We start from the raw sequence: 18,788 nt of genomic DNA on the forward strand, positions 1-18,788 counted from the left end.
GTCACCCTGTTTTAATGGTCGGGGTGTACTCAATGTTGACTGTGGCAACTAAATGGTTACAGGGAGGGGGCTCCCTTTGTCACCGCATTGCCTCCACAAAGCAATTGTAGGGTTGCACAGAGCGGGTTATAACGTGCTGCATTTCAGTGTTATGCTGACGGATATCTCTTATATAAAAATGAATTTCTGTCTGTCTGTCTAGACAGAAAGGGGCAGGCGCTATGAAGGTCACTGTTAAAGGGGCGGTCACTGTGAAAGTCACTGTTAAAGGGGCAGTCATTGAAAGTCACTGTTTAATGGGCGGTCACTGTGAAAGTCATTGTTAAAGGGGCGGCTACTGTGAAAGTCACTGTTAAAGGGGCGGTCACTGTCAAAGTCACTGTTAAAGGGGCAGTCACTGTGAAAGTCACTGTTAAAGTGGCGGTCACTGTCAAAGTCACTGTTAAAGGGGCGGTCACTGTCAAAGTCACTGTTAAAGGGGAGGTCACTGTTAAAGGGGCAGCCACTGTGAAACCCACTGTTAAAGGGGTGGTCACTGCAAAACTACAACTCCCAGCATGCCTGGACAGACTACAACTGTAATTTTGTGACAGCTTGAGGGCCCCAGGTTGTCCATCCCTGAAAAAGGCAACAAAAAGCCTCATATACCCAAAATGGTACCGATGAAAACATCAACTCCCACACACAAAAAATTAATAAAAAATTAAAAACTTATGGCTCTTGTAACATGAAAAAAAATCTGTATATCTTCAAGCCCAAAATAGGCTACATGTAAACATAATACATTTTCCTGAAGGAATAAAAATTACAAACGTGCAAAGTATGTGAGCAGAGCGTCTCCCTGGATCTTTCCACGACAGATGACCGGTGATTCTGGCAGCGAAGAAAGGACATGAAGCTTTTTTTTCTCTAGATAGGCGAAAGGTCATGGATTCTCCCCTCTACAGCTACAATGAACTTTTGCCTACTTTTTGGAAATCTGTTCACATGTCACATGCTTTTGAAAGGCAGTAAGGGAACACTTCCTTCACTTTTCCTGGCTCTGGTGTTTAGTTGTAAATCAAATTTCTCTGCCAGTTCATCAGAGGCATGCAGAATCCCTGTGGCTCCATATCACTGGGCCATCGTATGATTCATCTAAATTTGATGCCATGCTGCAGAGATAGGCCCCTTTCACATGGGCGAGTATTCCGCGCGGGTGCAATGCGTGAGGTGAACGTATTGCACCCGCACTGAATCCGGACCCATTCATTTCTATGGGGCTGTGCACACGAGCGGTGATTTTCACGCATCACTTGTGCGTTGCATGAAAATTGCAGCATGCTCTATATTCTGCGTTTTTTCACGCAACGCAGGCCCCAAAGAAGTGAATGGGGCCGCGTGAAAATCGCAAGCAAGTGCGGATGCGGTGCGATTTTCACGCATGGTTGCTAGGTGACGATGGGGCTGGGGACCCAATCTGTATTATTTTCCCTTAAAATAATAGCATTCTGAATACAGAATGCATAGTACAATAGGGCTGGACGGGTTAAAAATTAAAAAAATTAACTCACCGAGTCCACTTGATCGCGTAGTTGTGGATCTCTGTCTTCTGTAATGTTGAGCTGCCGGCTAAGGACCTGTGGTGATGTCACCTCACATGATCCAATCACATGGTCCCTCACCATGGTGATGAACCATGTGATTGGACCATGTGATGAGCACAGTGACGTCATCAAAGGTCCTATTCCTGTGCACAGCAAAGAAGAAGACAGAAGAGAAGCCGGGCTGCGCGATCAAGTGAATTAAGGTGAGTTACATTTTTTATTTTATTTTTTAACCCCTCCAGCGCTATTGTACTATGCATTCTGTATTAAGAATGCTATTATTTTCCCTTATAACCATGTTATAAGGGAAAATAATACAATCTACAAAACACCTAACCCAAACCCGAACTTCTGTGAAGAAGTTCGGGTTTGGGTACCAAACATGCCGATTTTTCTCACGCGTGTGCAAAACGCATTACAATGTTTAGCACTCACGTGGAAAAATAGCGCATTTTTCCGCAACGCACCCGCATCTTATCCGGGCAAAAAACATGGCGCCAGTGTGAAAGAGGCCATATCCTTTCCAAAAAGCAAAACACTTGTGTGCACTGACCAGAAGTCCAGGCTAAGGCTTCATGCACACGGCTGTGATTGTATTGCAGTCCGCAATATGCGGGTACCGGCCGTTTAAACTCAGCATCACGGATGGGTCCACAATCCGGAAGGGGGCTTGTGTCTGTGCCTCCACACCGCAAAAAAATAGTGCATGCACTATTTTTTTTGGCAGTGCCGACAAATCATGGAACCATTTAAGTTAAATGGATCTTCATCCATCCGTCTGCAGAAACCACACGGATGTTGCCGGTTCATTGGGGACTGCAAATTGCGATCAACGGACGTGTGCATGAAGCCTTACTGAAGGAATTCTCCAGGACTATTGCAATTTACTAATGGGCATTGGGCACACTTATCAGCTCACATGGACAAAAAGTCTAGTCACTGGAGTCTATGTAAGTATCCCTCAGCCACGAGTGCCCCGTGTAATGAAGCATAGGAGTCCTGCATTGCAAACAGTAAGCTCACCGCAGTAATAAATGCAGAGTTGTCCGAGTGCATTCTTAGGATAGGTCATCAGTAAGTGATCAGTGGAGGCCCCGACTGATCAGCTGGTTGAAGAGGCTGTGGCGCTCCAGTGAGCACGGCAGCCTCCTCACAGCTTACCCAGCATAGCTAAGTCCATTGGCGGTACTTGGTATTGCAGCTCAGTCCCATTCACTACGCCAAAACATATTCTCATGCCGTGGAATAAATCTGCCTAAATTGTGAGCATATAGCCAAGGGGTCTGGCATATGGAGGGGGGATCCCAAGCACCCATATACCCTAACAGGTCAACCCCTGCAATATTTGTTAGCTCTCTATATATAACATTGAATACACCTGTTCGATAACCGTTAGCTTACAATTCCCTACAGCTCGCCCCACAAACATGCATTCTTGGACTATAGGAATATGCATGTTTACTGAGGGGGATAAGCAGCCACACACACACATCTGGCGGCATTTACCTAGTTGGGAACAAAGGATCAGGCTTGTTAAAGGGAACTTGTCACCACATACCTTAATAGTAATCCCTGTACAGTGTCAGAACCGCACAGGTCTCCTGATCCAAACTGTGTAATGGACAGAGTTACTGGAGAGCAGCTCCCACTAAAGAGAATGGGAGCAGTGTTGCAGTAACCAGGGCATCTGTCAGCCGTTTTGTCCCTATGACACTGGCTGACCCGTTACATGTGCGCTTGGCAGCTGAAGGCATCTGTGTTGGTCCCATGTTCATATGTGTCCACATTGCTGAGAAAAATGATGTTTTAATATATGCAAATGAGCCTCTAGGAGCAACTAAAGGGGGTGCCATTACAATTAGAGGCTCAGCTCTCTCTGCAACTGCCGCGCCCTCTGCACTTTGATTGACAGGGCCAGACAGTGTGATCATGTTCACACTGCCTGGCCCTGTCAATCAAAGTGCAGAAGGTGTGGCAGTTGCAGAGAGAGCAGAGCCTCTAATTGTAATGGCAACACCCCCGTTGCTCCTAGATGCTCTTTTGCATATATAGAAAACATCATATTTCTCAGAGATGCGGACACATATGAACATGGGACCAACACAGATGCCTTCAGCTGCCAAGTGCACATGTAACGGGTCAGCCAGTGTCATAGGTACAAAACTGCTGACAGATGCCCTTTAAGGGTAAATCTGTAATGACCCAGAGTACCATTACCACTCCTTTTGGCACCTTGCTACTGCTTCCTATGTGTTAATACCTGTCATCCAGTGTATTATATGTCATCTCAGAATAATGTGCATATTTATTCCATGTAACTGTTGTATTTTATGCAATGTACCTGGTTACCACAAGGTGGCAGCAACACTTGGCAGTGCTGGTGTGGGGAATGGGCTGGATTGTCCATTCTCTCTCTCCCTCTAGAGGGAGAAGGAGAGGATGAGTTTAGTGTTCTCAGTGAGTCTGGCCTACCCCCTCCTGGGGAAAGGTTGTATGTTGGCTAGTAGAGCACTGCCTGCTCTGCTGGGCCTGCAGGTTCTGTCTGCGAAAGTACTACATGGCTGCATGTCCCCTCCTGGCTTGCATTGCCTTTATCCAAGCTAAAACTAAAGCTTGAGGTACTAAATGCCAGGATAAGAAGTTCATAGGATTGCCTACAGTAAGAGACAGACTACTACTGCTGACATAGCAGAGCTGACAGAGCTACACTAAGGATACAGTAGAGAGGAGTTTGTTTGCAAAGAAAGTATTTGCCTGCCACTTGCCTGCTGAACCCTAATGGAAACCAAGATAAAGTCTGGAAACTGTATGGATCACCGTTTATGCAAAGTAAAGCAACTGTTCAACTGTTTACAAAGTCTGGACTCAACTTTGTTCCACACCATCCAAGTTCAACTACCCCTTGTCACGGCCACGGTTATGGTCGTGACTCCTTGGGAGCCGCATACAGTTGCCCGCGGTTGTGGTTGTTGTTTCAACCGCAGCTGAGGCATATTGTAGTTGGCCTCAGTGCGGTTGCCGCGGACAACAACTATGTGTGCGGTTCCCGGGGAGTTGTGTGCGTGTGTGGATGCACTTTGTTTGTATGTCTGGTGTGCACTTGTTGTTGTTTGGTGCGCACGGACATCGTCCCTTCACAGGGTGATCAGGTTGGTCTCTTCCCCTGTATGTGTGTTTTCCCTTCTGTGTGCTGGAAGGGTTAACTTCCTTCCCAGTGTGTGTGTTGTGTCACTGGGTGTGGTTGACCGGTGGGTGTGGCCACTTTGCCCTATAAAGCCTGTGTCTGAAGCACAGCTCAGTAGGTTGCTTTCAGTCATGCTTGGCTGAAGCAGCCTCCTGTGGATTCCATCCTTCTTGTAAGGGCCACCCTTCCGGTCATAAGTTTAAAACCTTTGTTAGTAAAGACTATGTTTCACGGTGTTATCTAGGTGTGTATGGGATTGTGTTATTGCAGCCTATGGTCCAGGGTTCCTGTGTGATGTCTGGTGTGTGCTGTGTCCGTTGTTGTCTTGTACTTACAGCACCTGCACATGGGTTCCTGGTTGTGTTGTCTGTGGCAGGTGAGTGATGAGTTGGTTCCATTTGACTGCCACTGCCATAGCTGTTTTTGTATCCCCTGTGTTGCTTGGCCGTTGAGACTCCTGCTCCTCCGTGTCTAGGAGGAGCAGGTCGTCTTACTCTGTCCCCTAGTTCAGGGCCGACTTGAGGGCTTGCAGGGACTTTTAGGTTCCGGCGTATGAGCCCTCCTACCACCAAGGTCGGCTCATACTGACAGGAGACAGGGTCAGCGTTAGGGACGCAATAGGAGGTGACCTGCTCCCTAACTCTGTGGTCCCGGCCAAGGGGTAACCCGACCATCTCCTGGCACCGCACGGCTGGGGGTTTCCCCCACCGCCAGCCGTGACACCCCTTTTGCACTGCTTCGGTCGACCACATCTGGGATCCACCCGTATTCAGGTAGGAGCACCATGACAAAGTGCTACACAACATCTCCAGGGATATTGTGGCCTATTTAACACCACTCTGGCCTTGCTACACCGGGTACCAACAATGCCATCCACAAAGGGGACTCCATGTCCTAGTTGCTTAACTGTAACTGGCGTCACGTTTACTTGCTTTATATTTGTCACGACCCTTGGTCATGGTCGTGACTCCTTGGGAGCCGCATGCAGTTACCCGCGGTTTTGGTGTTGTGTCAACCGCAGCTGGGGGCACTTAGTGGTTTGCCTCAGGTGCGGTTGCCGCGGATAACAGGCATGCGTGCGGTTGCCCTTGGCAACGTGTTTTATGTGCACTCCCTTTGCCTGTTTGTGGTGCACTAGGTCATGTGTTGTATGCACGGAGACACCTTCCTTCACCTGCGGTTGTCCGCGGCAACGTCTGTTGCTGTGTGCATGTGGTGGCAGGGTCTCGGCCTGCTGGCTGTTCCCCAGAACATGGTTGCCACGCATGCCGTTGCTGGCGGTAACAGGTGAGTGTGTTGGTGTGTGTTATGTATTGTGTGTACTTCCCCTTTAAGTTGGTGTTTTCCCTTTCCTGTGGTGCTGGAAGGGTTAATTCTCTTCTCAGTGTGTGTGATGTCACTGGGTGTGTTCTGACTGGTGGGTGTGGCCACTTAGGCCTATAAAGCCTCGTTCTCTGGCTGGGCTCAGTAGGTTGCTTTCAGCCAGGCATAGCTGGAGCAGCCTCCTGTATATTACCATCTACCAGTGGGGGCCTCCCTTCTGGTCATAAATCTTTGTTATTCGGTGTTATCTAGGTGTGTGTGGGGTTTTGTGTTATTGCAGCTTATGGTCCAGGGTTCCTGTGTGATGTCTGGTGTGTGCTGTGTTCTTTGGTGTCTTGAACTAACAGCACCTGCACATGGGTTCCTGGTTGTGTTGTCTGTGGCAGGTGAGTGTTGTGTGGATTACTTTTGCCTGTCACTGCCATAGCTGTTTCTGTTTCCCTTTGTTGCTTGGCCATTGAGACTCCTGCTCCTCCGTGCCAAGGAGGAGTAGGTCGTCTCACCCAGCTCCTAGGTCAGGGATCTGCGGAGGGTCAGTAGGGATCCGAGGTTCCTGAGTATGGGCCCTCCTACCATCAAGGTCGGCCCATGCAGGTAGGAGACAGGGTCAGAGTTAGGGACGCAACAGGAGGTGACCTGCTCCCTAATTCTGGGTTGTTTGGCCAAGTGGTAACCCTACCATCTCCTGGCACCGCACGGCTGGGGGTTTCCCCCACCGTCAGCCGTGACAATATTTCATAGAAACCTCCTAAGGGGCAAGGGATGCCCCAGGTGCTGGCCCCGGCCGTGAGCATCACAAATCTACATGGGACTTACTGTTACAACACCGCAGAAAATGTGCCATGCTGCAGATTTCAAATCCAGACTGCAGGTCAATTTACAGCGTGGATTTAATATTTTTTTTACAGTGCGGGGATAAAAGTTCTTAAAATTTCATCCACTTTGCTGATACCGTACAGTGCTGCAGATGTGTCACAAGCAAATCCACAAAGCAAATCTATTATGCCACATGTGAAAATACCCTTAGTCTAAATGCACACAAATGGATGGATGCTGATTTTGTCGATTTTTATGCAGACTTTGCCAAGTTTATGTTCTCACCAATTCAATGTGCACGACAAAAAAATGGTATAAATTATTTATTTATATATACAAGAAAAGTATACACAGACAATGGCGGATAAAAAACACAGGACAAAAGGGGACCTCATACCTTAGATACAAAATAAGATATACTGCTATCCTCCTACTGAATTCTCGGACAGATGATTAAACCACCACTTATACAACTTACGTCAAAAGATAGGATATACCAAATACCTACAGCATACTACATTAAAGTGCAAAGTGCAGCACCACAGTGTGGTAGCAAGAGGATAAACCGTGAATAATAAGGTATACTAACCAGGCAGAATCCCAAAAACCCAGATGCACGTTTCGCGTTCGCTTCCTCAGGGGCTGTTTGGACATAGTGACAGACAGGACTCTTTATATAGATGTTAATGAGACTATATTAAAAACACTTGAGGTGTACCTGATGATGTGTGGCCACACATGATGATGTGAATGGCGTGCGTTCCACGTTGGAACGCATGCCATCATTTCCCTTTTCAAATAGGACCGCCCATATTAGCGCTATCTGACTAATATTAATGATCTTATGAGGACAGTAGATCTAACACATTACTTAAATAGAGGAGGTTCACTCTCCAAGATGTTCGGACCGCCCGGTGTACCATATACAACTCTTATCTACACTAGAAATGACAGTTTATATAAAGTAGTATTTTGTTTTGGTTTTTTACTTTTTCATTATTAACTTATGCTGCTTTAATTAACCATGTTGTATATTCAATAGGCACTTTGTTTTATCACTTTGATGAAGTCATTGATGTTTTATATTATTACATCACTGTAATTATGTGTTGGTTGATATTTCTTTACATTTCCCTTGCGCCCATGACAGCACCCTTGAGAGACCGCCTCCATCCAGGACAGGAACTTTCGTGGAGAGCTCATAAGGAGGAGCATGGCCCCAAGACCACCAGTTCCTGTTTCCTGTCCTAGACAGAGATGGTTCGTGGAGAAAAGGAGAAAGTTAGGCTGCAGGGCCCCTGAGAATCATATCGAAGTGGGGTTACCTGTTCCGGCGTAAGTCTCCTCTAGGAGCCGCCGGCCGGAGTCTGGTGCTTGCTGCTGGGGTCTGGCTTACGCCGCGCTGGCCGCTACTCTGCAGTCCCGGGCGCACTGAGAGGTGCGTTCGGCACGCCGGTCCTTCCTGACAGTGTTCAGGCGGGCCGGGGCCTCCTCCTCACCTCGCTTCTCGGGGGGGGGGGGGGGAACAAAATCTCGCGATCCAAGCGAGATCCGGGTCTCGGTCGAGACTTCCGGTATTTGGAACGCATGTAGCCTGCGTTCCGGAAGTGCCTTCTCCTACTTAGATCCTGGGAGTCACTCTATCCCACAGCAGCATGGAGGAGGAGAGTGCCCAACGCGCCAATCAACAGGAGGGTCATGAGAGCAGACCGGTACTCCTGGTGGGGTAAGGGGGATCATTCCCCATCACTTATTTCTCTTTAGTCAGGCTAAATCTCCTTTCCCTCTTTTCCTTCTTGCCTTTTAGACTATAAAAGAGGGCCCTAGAAAGGCAATTTCAAAAACCAGAGGGAAGGAATGCAGAGTATTAGGGAGATGGTGAAGACAGAGGTCTCGGATTCCTTGAAAGATTTCAAAAAGAGCTTTCCCTCTGTAGCCTCAACCTCCCTTGGAACCAGATCAGGCACGGCTAATAAATCTGACTCTGATCCTTTAGAAGATAGTGATACAGGAGAAATCCTAGATAGCCCAGACTCGTCCCAGGATGAAGAATCCACGGGCAGGCCACTTTTTTCCCCGGATGATACGGAAGCTTTACTAAAAGCAGTTCGTGCGACCATGAAAGTAGACGAATCCAAAGACCCAAAATCCGTTCAGGATATCATGTTTGGTGACCTCGGGCAGAAAAAATCTAGAGTGTTTCCCGTAAACGAGAATATAAAGTTTTTAATACAGAAGGAATGGAAAAGACCCGATAAAAAAAATTTTGTCCCAAAAAATGTGAAAAGGAAGTATCCCTTTGACGAGGCAGACTCAGTAAATTGGGACAGACCACCTAAATTGGATGCACCTGTTGCAAAAATCTCAAAAAAAATCGGCCCTACCGTTTGAGGACTTGGGTTCTCTTAAAGACCCTATGGATAAGCGAGCAGAGGTTTACCTAAAAAAAAGTTTGGGAGACCTCAGCTCAAGCGTTCAAACCAAATATTGCCGCCACGTCCACTGCTAGGTCTCTGAAATTATGGCTAGAAGAATTAGAATCTCACATTCAGAATAAGACCCCGAGAGATCAATTGTTAGCCGTTTTTCCCACTCTACTTAAAGCAGTAGACTTTATTTCTGACGCATCGGCAGATGCTTTAAAATTAAATGCTAGGTCAGCTGCTCTTTCTAATTCAGCCAGACGAGCTATTTGGCTAAAAGGATGGTCGGGAGACACTGGATCTAAAAATAAGCTTTGCGCAATTCCTTGTCAGGGCGATTATCTTTTTGGGTCCGTCTTGGACGACCTTTTGGATAAAGCCTCAGACAATAAAAAAGGATTCCCTGTCTCCAGACCCCCGAAAAAACAACGTTTTTTTCGCAAAAACAAGAAGGATTTTTTTAGGGGCCAGAGGAAAGACTTCAGAGCAGACAACAGGAATAGGAAAAGCAAGGGTTTCCTCTTCAGTTCCCAATCCTCCCCAACCTCTAAACCATCACAGCAATGACGGTTTCTCTCCCGTGGGTGGCAGACTTTCTCTCTTCCTTTACGCTTGGGAAAAAATCTCCTCAAGTCCCTGGATTTTAAGCGTTATAAAGGAAGGGTTTTGTCTAGAGTTTGTCTCCCACCCACCGGACAGATTAAAAATTACAAATTTTCTAGGAAACCCAGGAAAAAATCTAGCTTTACAACAGGAGATTGCATCCTTACTTCGAAAAAATGTTCTAATTCCGGTGCCGGAGGCGGAGAAAGGCAGGGGTTTCTACTCTTCCCTTTTTCTGGTTCCCAAACCGGATGGAACATTCAGAACTATCATAAATCTAAAAGATTTAAATCAGTTCCTCCCCAGAGTCGATCCAATCAGTTGTAAAACATCTTTTCAGGGGCTGTTTCATGGCTACGATAGATGTAAGAGATGCGTACTATCACATCCCTATTCGGCTAGACTGTCAAAAATTCCTCAGAATCGCTGTTTCAATAGGAGGTCACATTCAGCACCTACAATATACAGCCCTTCCCTTTGGGATTTCTCAAGCTCCCAGACTTTTCACGAAAGTCATGGCAGAAGTCATGGCTCATATAAGGGAAAGAGACATTCTAGTGATTCCTTACCTAGACGATCTCCTGGTAGTAGCAGAGTCAGAATCCCTTCTCGAAGTACACCTCAAAAAAGTAGTGCAGATCCTAGAAGACCTCGGCTGGCAAATAAACGGGGAAAAATCACATCTAATACCTTCCCAAGTTTGTGTCTTTCTGGGAATGATGCTGGACTCAGAGAAACTACTCTGTATCCTACCCCAAGACAAGATTCAGAGATTAATAGAAGGTTCAGTCCCTGATATCTACAAAGAACCCTACTATCAGACAAGCAATGGCGGTCTTGGGCAGAATGACTTCCACTATACCAGCGGTCAGTTGGAGCCATCTTCACTCCAGACCCCTACAGTGGCAAATTCTGAAGGAATGGCAGGGTACCCTCCGCCCATTAGATACACCTCTCACACTCACCCCCCAAGTAATCCAGTCCCTTCACTGGTGCCTGAATCCTGCAAACCTGTCCCAGGGGCTCCCTTGGATCCAACAAAATTTTGTTACCCTTACCACCGACGCAAGCCCTTCCGGTTGGGGGGGCCTGTTGCCAAGGGTACTTAAGACAAGGTGTTTGGGAAAGAGAGCAGAGTCTAGACTCCCAAAACATGAGGGAACTGAGAGCGGTTTTTCTCGCCTTAAAAGAGTTTCTTCCTTTACTGTCTATAAAAGTTTTTTCGGACAACGCCACGGTTGTCTCCTATTTGAACAAGCAAGGAGGAACCAGATCAGAAAATCTTATGCAGTTAACAACGGATATCTTTTCCCTTATAATTCTTTCTGTTCCGTCCCTTATGGCAGTACATCTAAAAGGTACAGAAAACAAGGTGGCAGATTTCTTAAGCAGAAATACACTAGACCAGGGGGAATGGTGTCTGAATCAAATGGTGTTCGATCAAATAATTCAACTTTGGGGTCGCCCTCATCTGGACTTATTTGCTACCAGAGAAAACAGAAAGTGTCATCTTTTCTTTTCCCTCAGCGCGAGAGATTCACCAACAGGGATAGATGCCTTCTCCCTTCACTGGCCGAACCAGCTCCTCTACGCCTTTCCTCCGTTAAGACTTCTTCCAGGATTCTTACAGAAGTTGAGACAAGAAAGAACGACAGTGATCTTAATTGCTCCATTCTGGCCCAGAAGAACCTGGTTCACCTGGTTGAGGAAGCTATCCTCGACGGACCCTTGGATTCTCCCGGAGAGGCAAGACCTTCTATCCCAAGGACCAGTCAATCATCCGAGTGTGAAGCAGTTACACTTAACAGCATGGCTCTTGAGGGGGAAATCCTAGAAAGTAGAGGACTCTCCAAGAATGTAGTTTCCACTTTGCTATCCTGCAGAAAGGATGTCACCTCCTCTATTTATCTCAGAATTTGGAACACCTTCCAGAAGTTTGCCAAAGATCCGGTGAATCCTTTAAATCCCCCACCTATGTGTAAGGTTTTAGATTTTCTGCAAGCCGGTCATGAAAAAAATTTGAGGCCAAGTACTCTTAAAGTACAGGTATCCACTTTGAGTGCATTCTTTGATTCTCCCATCGCTAGCCACCCGTGGGTCCGAAGATTCTTTAAAGCAATCAGCAGGCTTAGGCCTATATCTGGACCTTCAGTTCCCCCCTGGGACCTCAACTTGGTCCTCACTAGCCTCACAGAGCCTCCCTTTGAGCCACTTAAACAGTTACCCATAAAAATCTTGTCCTTCAAAACAGCGTTTCTTGTGGCAATTACCTCAGCAAGGAGGGTTGGTGAGATTTCGGCCTTTTCTAGTTCGCCACCTTACACTAACATCCTAGATGATAGGGTACTCATTAAACCAGACCCTTCCTTCTTACCGAAAGTGGTTTCTATGTTTCATAGAACACAGGACATTATCCTTCCTTCCCTGTGTCAAAATCCGAGAAATGAAAAAGAGGAAAAACTGCACTGTTTAGATGTAAAAAGATGCCTATCCCATTATTTAGAGGTTACTAGTCAGTGGAGGAAAACCTCAAAACTTTTCATTCAATTTAGTGGGAAAAATAAGGGTCTCCCAGCCTCTACTAAAACCCTTTCCAGATGGATCGTGAAAGCCATTAATTTGGCCTATTCTTCAGCTGGAAAGGCTCCCCCGGGGGGTTTTGGTGCTCATTCCACAAGATCAGTTTCCACCACTTGGGCAGAAAGGGCCGACGCTACCTTAGAACAGATTTGTAGAGCAGCCACATGGCAGTCGCCTGGCACCTTCTTTCGTCACTACAGATTAGACCTAGGCAATAGAGAACAGCTAGCCTTCGGTAGGAAAGTCCTCCAGGCGGTAGTCCCACCCTAAGAAATAAAGGGATTTATATTCTAGTCGTCTCTCAAGGGTGCTGTCATGGGCGCAAGGGAAATTTAAGATTACACTTACCGGTAATCACTTTTCCATAAGCCCATGACAGCACCCGGGTTTATTCCCACCCTGTATAGAATTAATGCTAATAAAAAAAATATATATATATATATATATATATATATATATATTTAAAAAAAAAATATATATATATATATATATAAAAAAGAAAAAAAAGAAGAAGAGTGTGGTCTAGGACAAGTTCTTGCGATTAACTGGTGGTCTTGGGGCCATGCTCCTCCTTATGAGCTCTCCACGAAAGTTCCTGTTTCCTGTCCTGGATGGAGGCGGTCTCTCAAGGGTGCTGTCATGGGCTTATGGAAAAGCGATTACCGGTAAGTGTAATCTTAAATTTTCGCATCTCATGATTATTGATATACTTGTATATTTGTATATTTATACATTTGTAGTTCTATTATTAGTATTTATATGGAATTTTGATGACAGATTTTGGTTAGCAATGATGGTTATTTTATGCACTGTGGGTTTCACAAATGTGCTCCAGGTTGGAATGCTAAGGGTTACGTCTCCTTCTATAGTGGGAGGCGGAACTTCTGTCTACCATGAGCCTCTCCTGTGGAACGCATCGCACTTCCGGTTCATCGGTACACATTATATACTGTTGTGAGACGCACAGGAGTGAATGAAGCCACAGACGGAGGTGCTCACAGTAAAAAGGATTCGCCCCTCCTTTGCAAATAAAACAATGTCAAATAGTATACTGGGCACTCACACTGTAGGTAGAACCATTAATAGAATAGCCAATGTCTGAATGGTCAAATGAATAATTTATTAGTAACTTGTTAATTCCAGTAATAAAATAAAATGCAATAATAAAATAAAATAAAATACAATACTAATATTTATCGGTCAATAGGATACATAAGTATAAAAGCACTAGACACTAGACTAAAAGTATCTAAAAGTGAATAAATTACACAGTGATAGGTATAGATATTCAAGTCTTAGGAATGTGATGGTATGTATGTAGCTATAGTGGCACTTGCTGATTTATCCTAAACAGGTAAGTACTGGCCAAGGAAATAAAGGGTGATCCTAGGACGAAGTCTCTGAAGAAATAAAATCCGATCATAAATTCCTCTAGGTTGACGCTGAGAAGCCGGAACATCATCTGAGAGAACCTGCCACGCTGACTCACTGGAAGCTCGAACCTCTTGCAGCCGGAGAGCGAGTATATTTCCACTCTATAACCGCATGTCAGATGCAGCGTGGAAGCAGGCTAACATAGGCTTGGAGGACATCGGCTCTTTATACCTACGGAGCGATGCCCAGAGCCACTTAAACCGGCAGCGGAGATAACCTGAGGAGGAACATTAGGTGACACAGAGGATCGGAACTGAAGCAGTATAACTAACATCATTGATCACCGAACAGTGAGTAGAAGCGGGACGCCGCATTAAAATCCTCACTGTACTAGGACATTGCTTCACATTGCACTATCGGATTTTATTTCTTCAGAGACTTCGTCCTAGGATCACCCTTTATTTCCTTGGCCAGTACTTACCTGTTTAGGATAAATCAGCAAGTGCCACTATAGCTACATACATACCATCACATTCCTAAGACTTGAATATCTATACCTATCACTGTGTAATTTATTCACTTTTAGATACTTTTAGTCTAGTGTCTAGTGCTTTTATACTTATGTATCCTATTGACCGATAAATATTAGTATTGTATTTTATTTTATTTTATTATTGCATTTTATTTTATTACTGGAATTAACAAGTTACTAATAAATTATTCATTTGACCATTCAGACATTGGCTATTCTATTAATGGTTCTACCTACAGTGTGAGTGCCCAGTATACTATTTGTCATCGGTACACATGCCTACAGCGTTTTTCTTATTTTCTTATATTAACTTTTTACTCCCCCCCCCCCCCTCTATTTAAGTAATGTGTTAGATCTATTGTCCTCATAAGATCATTAATATTAGTCAGATAGCGCTAATATGGGCGGTCCTATTTGAAAAGGGAAGTGATGGCGTGCGTTCCAACGTGGAACGCATGCCATTCACATCATCATGTGTGGCCACACATCAGGTACACCTCAAGTGTTTTTAATATAGTCTCATTAACATCTATATAAAGAGTCCTATATAAACATCCCCTGAGGAAGCTAACGCGAACCGTGCGTCGGGGTTTTTGGGATTCTGCCTGGTTAGTATACCTTATTATTCAAGGTTTATCCTCTTGCTACCACACTGTGGTGCTGCACTTTGCACTTTAATGTAGTATGCTGTAGGTATTTGGTATATCCTATCTTTTGACGTAAGTCGTATAAGTGGTGGTTTAATCATCTGTCCGAGCATTCAGTAGGAGGATAGAAGTATATCTTATTTTGTGTCTAAGGTATGAGGTCCCATTTTGTCCTGTGTTTTTTATCCGCCATTGTCTATGTATACTTTTCTTGTATTAATAAATAATTCTTTATACCATTTTTTGTTGTGCACATTGAATTGGTGAGGTCTATAGAATAGCATTGTGCATGGCACTTTAGTGTGTGCTAGCTATTTCAATAGGTGCTGAGTTTCTGTTCTGTTGAATTGCCCTGGTTTCACCCTTTACATTAGAAAGGATGAAATTCACAATGAAAAGCAGCACAACGATTTGACAGGCAGTGGATCTCAAAATCTGCATTTGCAGGTGAATTTATGCACCGAGAATTTCCACACCATGCAAGGGCTCATGAACACAAACCTATTTTTTTTATGTGGAACCTTCACTTCAATGGGGCCGCAAAAAAAGGAAATCGCTCCGTGTCCGCGTGGACTTTCTGTAAAAAAAATAGAACATGTCCTATTACTGTCCACATTATGTAGAAGGATAGGACTGTTCTATTAGGGGCCGGCAATTTTGTTCTTCAAAATGTGGAACGCACATGCCTGGTATCTGTGTTTTGCAGATCCACAATTTGCGGAATGCAAAACATCCAACGGTTGTGTGCATGAGCCCTAAATCAGATCTCTTCTACTTAGCTAACATTCACAACCTGCCAAAACCATCATTCCTAGAGGTGAGAAGCCTGCATTGATCACCCCCCTGTAAGGCTCCATTCAGACGTCCGTATGCCCAAAAAAATTCTGAATGGAGCCTTATAGGGGGGTGATCAATGACAGGGGGGTGATCAGGGAGTCTATATGGGGTGATCACCCCCCCTGTAAGGCTCCATTCAGAGGTCCGTATGTGTTTTGCGGATCCACGGATCAGATCCGCAAAACACATACGGACGTCTGAATGGAGCCTTACAGGGGGGTGATCAATGACAGGGGGATGATCACCCATATAGACTCCCTGATCACCCCCCTGTAAGGCTCCATTCAGACATCCGTATGTGTTTTGCGGATCCGATCCATGTATCCGTGGATCCGTAAAAATCATACAGACGTCTGAATGGAGCCTTACAGGGAGGTGATCAATGACAGGGGGGTGATCAGGGAGTCTATATGGGTGATCACCCCCCTGTCATTGATCACCCCCCTGTAAGGCTCCATTCAGACGTCCGTATGTGTTTTGCGGATCCGATCCATGTATCCGTAAAAATCATACGGACGTCTGAATGGAGCCTTACAAGGGGGTGATCAATGACAGGGGGGTGATCAGGGAGTCTATATAGGGTGATCAGGGGTTAATAAGTGACGGGGGGGGGGGGTGTAGTGTAGTGGTGTTTGGTGCTACTTATTACTGAGCTTCCTGTATCCTCTGGTGGTCGATCCAAGCAAAAGGGACCACCAGAGGACCAGGTAGCAGGTATATTAGACGCTGTTATCAAAACAGCGTCTAATATACCTGTTAGGGGTTAAAAAAATCGCATCTCCAGCCTGCCAGCGAACGATCGCCGCTGGCAGGCTGGAGATCCACTCGCTTACCTTCCGATCCTGTGAACGCGCACGCCTGTGTGCGCGCGTTCACAGGAAATCTGTGCGCAGAGCTGCCGCCTCCGGACCGCGATCCTGCGTTAGGCGGTTAAGTGGTGATAACTTTAAAACGCTTTGACTTATCCAGGCCATTCTGAGATTGTTTTTTCGTCACATATTGTACTTCATGACACTGGTAAAATGAAGTAAAAAAAAAATTAATCTTTTATAAAAGAGGCTTACATAATAGAAACCACCCAAAATGACCCCATTCTATAAACTACATCCCTCAAGGTATTCAAAACTGATTTTACAAACTTTGTTTACCCTTTAGGTATTCCACAGGAATTAATGAAAAATAGAGATACAATTTCAAAATTTCACTTTTTTGGCAGATTTTCCATTTTAATAATTTTTTTCCAGTTACAAAGCAAGGGTTAACAGCCAACCAAACTCAATATTTATGGCCCAGATTCTGTAGTTTACAGAAACACCCCATATGTGGTCGTAAACCGCTGTACGGTCAAGGAAAAGGAAAGGAATGCCGTACGGTTTTTGGAAGGCAGGTTTTGCTGGACTGTTTTTTTTTTTTTGCACCATGTCCCATTTGAAGCCCCCCTGATGCACCCCTAGAGTAGAAACTCCAAAAAAGCGGCCCCATTTTAGAAACTACAGGATAGGGTGGCAGTATTGTTGGTACTAGTTTAGGGTACATATGATTTTTGGTTGCTCTATATTACACTTTTTGTGAGGCAAGATAACAAGAAATAGCTGTTTTGGCACCGTTTTTATTTTTTGTTATTTACAACATTCATCTGACAGGTTAGATTATGTGATATTTTTATAGATTATAGACCAAGTTGTTTTTTCATTTATGTAAGTTTTACACAATGATTTCTTTCTTTTTCATTTTTTGGGCGATTACCTTGGGTAGAGAATGATTTTTGCGGGATGAGATGACGCTTTTATTGGCACTATTTTGGGGTGCGTGTGACTTTTTTATTGCTTGCTATTACACTTTTTGTGATGTAAGGTGACAAAAAATTGTTTATTTAGCACAGTTTTTATTTTACATTTTTTACGATGTTCATCTGAGGGGTTAGGTCATGTGATATTTTTATAGAGACGGTCGATACGGACGCGGCGATACCTAATATGTATACTTTTTTTATTTATGTAAGTTTAACACAATAACAGCTTTTTTAAAACAAACAAAAAAATGATGTTTTAGTGTCTCCATATTCTGAGCCATAGTTATTTTTTGGGGGCGATTGTCTCAGGGATGAGGTGACGGTTAAATTGGTACTATTTTGGTGGGCAAACGCCTTTTTAATCGCTTGCTGTTGTACTTTTTGTGATGTAAGGTGACAAAAAAAATGGTTTATTTAGCACAGTTTTTATTTTTTATGGTATTCTTCTCAGGGGTTAGATCATGTGATATGTTTATAGACCCGGTCAATACGGATGTCGCGATACCTAATATGTGTACTTTTTTTTCCTATAATTTACCAATTTTTTTTCACTTTATTTGCGGAAAATGACGTTTTTGTTTATTTTTACTTAAAACTTGTAATTTTTAGGGGGGAATACTTTATTTTTTAAACTTTTTTTTTTCCACTTTATTTTTTGTCCCACTTGAACTTTTGGGGGTCTAATCCTTTACAATGCATTCCAATACTTCTTTCTGTATTGGAATGCATTGGCTTTATGAGTAATACTGTGTGTATTACTCATACAGCTTCCGGCCTTAGGCATCACACTGCCTTCCATGCCATCGGGTCCCCCCTCCAGCCGCATGGGGACCCGATGGCACGCCCGATTACCACCGCAACCGCAGGTCTGAATTGACCTGCAGTTTGCGCCGATCGCCGACATGGGGGGGTGTCACGGGACCCCTCCCGCGCATTTAGCCAAGGTGCCTGCTCAATGATTTGAGCAGGCACGGGGTTCCGATCACCGCCGGGTGGCGGTGGTGATCGGAACAACACATGACGTACCTGTACGTCATGGGTCCTTAAGGACTCGGGAACCATGCAGTACCGGTACGTCTCAATTACTTAAA

The 18,788-nt window shown here is 44.8% G+C and overlaps 1 protein-coding gene across 1 annotated transcript in view; it reads left to right on the plus strand.

Moving 5' to 3' along the window:
• Window positions 1-14,075: 14,075 nt before the first annotated feature.
• Window positions 14,076-18,788, plus strand: part of KLF10 (Kruppel like factor 10) — a 57,032-nt gene continuing 52,319 nt past the window's right edge. Inside the window, exon 1 of the mRNA XM_044294106.1 lies at window positions 14,076-14,239. The gene's annotated coding sequence lies outside the window, so the exon portion shown is untranslated. The remainder of the gene's footprint in view (window positions 14,240-18,788) is intronic.

Source organism: Bufo gargarizans, chromosome 5, assembly GCF_014858855.1.
Source record: "Bufo gargarizans isolate SCDJY-AF-19 chromosome 5, ASM1485885v1, whole genome shotgun sequence".
Lineage (NCBI taxonomy): Eukaryota > Metazoa > Chordata > Amphibia > Anura > Bufonidae > Bufo > Bufo gargarizans.